Source organism: Elephantulus edwardii, unplaced genomic scaffold (assembly GCF_000299155.1).
Source record: "Elephantulus edwardii isolate Elephantulus edwardi_28Jun2011 unplaced genomic scaffold, EleEdw1.0 scaffold00380, whole genome shotgun sequence".
NCBI classification, from domain to species: Eukaryota; Metazoa; Chordata; class Mammalia; order Macroscelidea; family Macroscelididae; genus Elephantulus; species Elephantulus edwardii.
Window position 1 is genome coordinate 1,545,882 of NW_006400130.1, and position 5,717 is coordinate 1,551,598.

Genomic DNA, 5,717 nt, shown 5'->3' on the forward strand with positions numbered 1-5,717 from the left:
GGGCTGTTCGCTTTATCTTGTACCCGGGTCAGGTGCTCTCCACGTTCTGCAGTGCCAGCCCTTTAGCACCCTTCTGGGCCCTTCACAGCCCCTGCCGGGTGAGCGGGTTGCCGGGCAGGCTGGCTCTGGATGGGCAGGCAGGCGGCCGCGCCTAGAGCATTTCTCGATTGAATCTGCCCGGCCAGTCGACGGGTGGGGTGCACGCTGCTTGGCGCCGCAGGCTGATCCAACCTCTTGCTCTAGGGAGCAGTGATGTTGAGCAACTCCGCGTCAGGGCCTTTGGCCCACGAGGCCAGCTCTGCACAGCTAACATTGCAGCAGACATCCATGCAAAAAGACCAAGAAAACATCAACCCAGAAAATGTGGCGCTGATCCAGCAACCCCGGACTCAAGCCCGCCTGGCAGTATTGAAGGCGGGGAACTCGCAGGGTCTAGCACCACAGCAGAAGCCGAAGACACGACGGGCTGCGCCTCTTAAGGATATTTCTGTAAATGATGAGAATGTGATTGTACCTTCCTGGAAAGCAAACAGTAAACAGCCTCCATTCACCATTCATGTGGATGAAGCAAAAGAAAAGACTCAAAGAAGGCCAGCTGAATCTAAAAAAATTGATCCAGAAGATGCCTTGGCTTTTAATTCAGCTGTTACTTAACCTGGAGCAAGAAAACCCCTGGTCTCCCTTGATTGTCCAATGGATGATAGTTTCGAGTCACCTCATACAATGGACATGTCAATTGTATTAGAAGATGAAAAACCAGTGACTGCTAATGAAGTACCAGACTACATTGAAGACATTCACACGTACCTTAGAGAAATGGAGGTTAAATGTAAACCTAAAGTGGGTTACATGAAGAAGCAACCAGACATCACTAACAGTATGAGGGCTATCCTTGTGGACTGGTTAGTGGAAGTAGGAGAAGAATATAAACTACAGAATGAGACGTTGTACTTGGCTGTAAACTACATTGACAGATTCCTTTCATCGATGTCTGTATTGAGAGGAAAACTTCAGCTTGTCGGCACTGCTGCTATGCTTTTCGCCTCAAAGTTTGAAGAAATATATCCTCCAGAAGTAGCAGAATTTGTATACATTACAGATGACACCTATACCAAGAAATAAGTTCTGAGAATGGAACATTTAGTTTTGAAGGTCCTTGCTTTTGATTTAGCAGCACCAACAATAAATCAGTTTCTTACTCAGTACTTTCTACATCAGCAGTCAGCGGACTGCAAAGTTGAAAGTCTAGCCATGTTTCTGGGAGGATTAAGTTTAATAGATGCCGATCCATACCTGAAGTATTTACCGTCAGTTGTTGCTGCTGCAGCCTTTCATATAGCACTCTACACAGTCAGGGGACAGAGCTGGCCTGTGTCTTTAGTACAGAAGACTGGATATACCCTAGAAAGTCTTAAGCCTTGTCTCATGGATCTTCATCAGACCTACCTCAGAGCACCACAGCACGCACAGCAGTCAATAAGAGAAAAGTATAAAAATTCCAAGTATCATGGTGTTTCTCTCCTCAAGCCTCCAGAGACATTAAATGTGTGAAAGTGAAGAGACTACTTTTGTTTTCCAAGATGTAAATCACTCAAAGTATATGATGTACAGTTTTTATTTGGTTTTAGTTTTACAAATCATTTCTGAATACAAATATGGTGGTCAATTACAAAATTATGGTCTCTATTTTTAAAATGGTTTTAATTTGTATATCTTTTGTACATGTAGCTAGTTTAGATTATTGGCTAATTCTATGTGGTTTTTATTAAACCAAATAATAATGCCAGCTATCAGGATTATTAATAAACTGATTTGGAAAATATAAAAAAAAAAGAAAGGGATATGTGATTAGGTATTTTTGTCATGATAGGAGTCTAGAGCAAAGGCTACATGGTGGAGTGGACCTGGGGGAGGGTTTGTAGAACAATGAAAGAATTTGTCTTTTACTCTTCCAAGAGAGTAGTGTCCTAGAGGGGAGGGTTGGGAGGGGAGAAAAGTGCAACAATGAATGAGTAGAAATCCAAAGTCTCTGTAAATTTTTACTGAAATTAATAAAAAAATTAAATTAATTTTTTTTAAAGAAAAGAATACTGAATATCTCACAGACTACTAATGAACAAACAAATCTGTCTTGTAGGACTTGAAACAAGGGCACAACTTGGAATCAAGGGAAATGAAACTTTCTCTCACACTCTTTAGGCAAGTTGTTAGGAGGGACAAGTCTTTAGATAATTATATCAGGTATAGGGGGCAGAAGTGGGATTGATGAGTAGACAAAAAGAGAAAGATCCTCAAAAGGATAGATTGTCATAGTGACTAGACTTGAACATATTAGAGATTTTGAGGATGATAGTATAGGATAAAGTTCAAATCTGTTTTTCATAAGGTCACTTATGAGTGGTGGAGGACTTGATGTCACTTAACAAGAGCAACAATCTGAAAATATAAGACATTCATAAGCTATGTCTGGGATAAGGAGAGAACTTTGGAGCTTTGAGGAGAAAGAATATTCCATTAGTCATAGTCTCAAAAAATCAAACTAAAAAACATACTGTCATTGAGTCAATTTTTACTATAGTGCCCTCACCCCCTTGTTGGGATTCTTAAACTGCAGGAAGAGACCTGCTGGTGGGTTTGAACCACTGAAGACATACAGATTTTTGGTTAGCAGCACACCACAGCACAAATAACAACAAAAACAAAAACACAAGTGAGACTTTACTGTTCTGGAAATAACTGAGAGCATTTTAAAAATCTCAACAACAGAAGTGACTCTCACCTTCAGTCCTTCACAGCTCAATAATCTTATAACATTACTTAAATCTTTTTACCTAAATTCCTTATCAGTGAAATTAATTTAACGATTACAAAGAAAATTTGTAAAGAATCATAAAGATATCAGGTATCCTCATGCATGCTCCTATTTAATCTGAACAATGGGAGAAGTAAAATCTACTAAAATGGAGGTAATTTAAAGGCACTAGCTATACATGCGAAAAGCACTTCAAATTGTAGAAACTAAGCATTTACAATATTATGCAGCTATTTTTTTATCCAGAAATCTTAATAAAATTGTTATTTTATTAATAAGATTATTTCTTGCTTTTATTTCTATATCCTAAGTGTGGAAGTTCTGCTTCTAGAATTCTATTCTTTGCTGAGTTTTTTGGTGGATTTCTTTTTATTTTTTAAGAAAACTGAGTTATTTAACACAGGGCTCACTGTCATTACAACTCTCATTTTTTTAAAGTGCCATTAACATTCCTTAGAATTGGACATTTCTTGAAATGAAATGAAGAATGTATTTTGAAGAGCTGAATTTTAAAGATGCCCTTTGGCAGAAGAACTGCATAGTTTTTCCATTGTGTTGATTCTTCTGCATATGCACCTCCATGTAGGCTCTAGCATCCTAGCCCCAGTACACCTTTCTGTCCCAGAGTCTTCTGTCAAGTGTCATAGTGACCAGACTATTGGTCACACAGACAGTACATTTTATTTCTTTTTTGTTTTTCCTGTGCATTTACGTGACATCTTTCTTTCAAAGAGTTTAATGCAAACATCACCTCTGGGTGATAATAGCATTTCCTTGGGTTTGTATAGCTTCAGCATTCCTTGGAAGCTTACAATATGACCTGATTTATTATTTCGTGAAAACTCTGAACAAACATTGATAGAAGTTTTGAAGCTAAGGAAACTGAGTTCTTAAAATTTGTAAGCACAGTTAGATCTTTTGTTTTTACTGTCATTCATCCTGTTATTCCAGCATCTAGCAGGTTTTTGATGACCATCATCTACTCCCTATTTTGGGAAAATTTTCCTGATAACCAAGATAAGGATTAATTAATCTCTAATTGTTTGCATTACTGTAGCAACAAGACCGTGCACCTGGATAGAGTAGGCAATTTGGTATGTTGTTGTTGTGGTTGATTGTCTTTGAGTTGAGCATGACTCATAGTGAGTGACCCTGTGAACAAAAGACCTGAAGCCTTTCTATAACTATCAACATTTACCAAAGTTCATAGAGTTTCTAGAGGCATGTTGTTTAGGAAGTAGATGCCATTCCTGCTTTCAAACCTGTCTTAAACTGGGAACTTCACCAAACATTGCCCACCATGGGTAACCGGTATGGCATTTGACACCCCAATGGCAAAATATTCAACATCACAGCAACCCCAGGTTACCTCAGTACAGAATACTGACAGAAGAATACCACTTAGAAGAATGTTCTTCCAAAATATAATAGCAACCAACTTTAAATAAAAAGGCCCTCCCTGAGATCTTATTGACTCTAAACAAGAGTCTTATTGACCCAACAATCAATATAGTATGTTGTTGTCGTTAATGTGTCATTGAGTCACCTTAGATGTATAGTGACTCTGAATCCTTCCCTGTCTTAAGCCTGTCTCGCTAATTCCAACACACAACAACCATTGCCCTGGATATTTTATCAGTCTATCTCATGCAGGGTCTTCCTCTCCTATGCTATCCTTCCACCCTTCCAAGTATGATGTCCTTCTCCAAGGGCCAGTCTCTCCTGGCCGCATGCCCAAAATATGTGAGGCAGAGCTTCAAAATCCAAGTCTCCAAGAAGACACTTGGGTTCAAGCTCTCCAAGACAAATTGATTTTTTTTTCTTGTCAGTCCATAGTATGTTTAAGACTCTTCTCCGGCACCACACTCAAATGTATACCTTTTTCTTCTGTCATTCTTAGTCATTGTCCAGCTTTCTGAAGTAAAACAAGTAATTGAGAACAACATGTCCTTAAAGTGAACCTTCGTATCTGGACTTATATAGTTGCTCTTCAGCACTCTGGAGAGGTCCATGATAGCAGATTTTCCTAATGCAATTCGTCTTTGATTTCCTGACTGTTGGTGTTAAGAGTACTGATTGTGTATCGAGCAAGCTGTAATTGCTATCAACCTCAATCTCTTCTACATCTATCATGGTGCTGCCAATTGGCCCAGTGGTGAGAATCTTTGTCTTCTTGATGTTGAGCTTCCAGCCATACTGAAGACCTTCTTCTTCAGTTTCATTAAACAAGTTGTATCATATGCATATCTATAGGTTGTTATGAGTCTTCCTCATATCTTGATGCCACACTCCTCCTCATAAAACCCTGCTTCCCAAATACTCTGTTCTGCATACAGATTGAAAAGGTATGGCGATAGGATGCATCCCCAACACGCTCCTTTCCTGATTTTGAACCATGTAGTGTTTCCTTGCTCTGTTCTGAGGACTGCTTCTTGGTCCAAATGTAGGTTGGACAATGAATGGAAATACTGCCACCTGGCCAACTGACTGGAAGAGATCTACATTTGTTCCTATTCCACAGAAAGGTGGCTCTACAGATTACAAAAATTATCGAATAACATCATTAATATCACATGGAAGCAAAATTCTGCTGAAGATTTCCAAAAATGACGGGAAGAAGAGATCATGGTACTACGGATATTTTAACTAATATTAGATGGATCTTGACTGAAAGCAGAGAGTACCAGAGGAATATCTATCTGTGTTTCATTGACTGTCCAAAGGAATTTGACTGTGTGGATCACAAAAAAATTTGGCTAATTCTAAGAAGAATGAGAATCCCTGAATAATCCCAGATTATGCTTATGTGAGTCTTATACTTGGACCAGGAGGCAGTTGTCAGAACAGAGCAAGGAAACACTGCATGGTTTGGATAATAAATATTTAAGCAAAAATTGAGCTTCAA

The 5,717-nt window shown here is 39.0% G+C and overlaps 1 protein-coding gene and 1 pseudogene across 1 annotated transcript in view; both read left to right on the forward strand.

Annotated features, from left to right (window-relative positions):
• CNTNAP5 (contactin associated protein-like 5) overlaps positions 1-5,717 on the forward strand; it is a gene marked incomplete at its 3' end in the record, with an annotated part of 476,754 nt that overhangs the window by 279,035 nt on the left and 192,002 nt on the right. The window lies entirely within an intron of this gene.
• On the forward strand, positions 253-1,551 carry LOC102870132 (annotated as a pseudogene).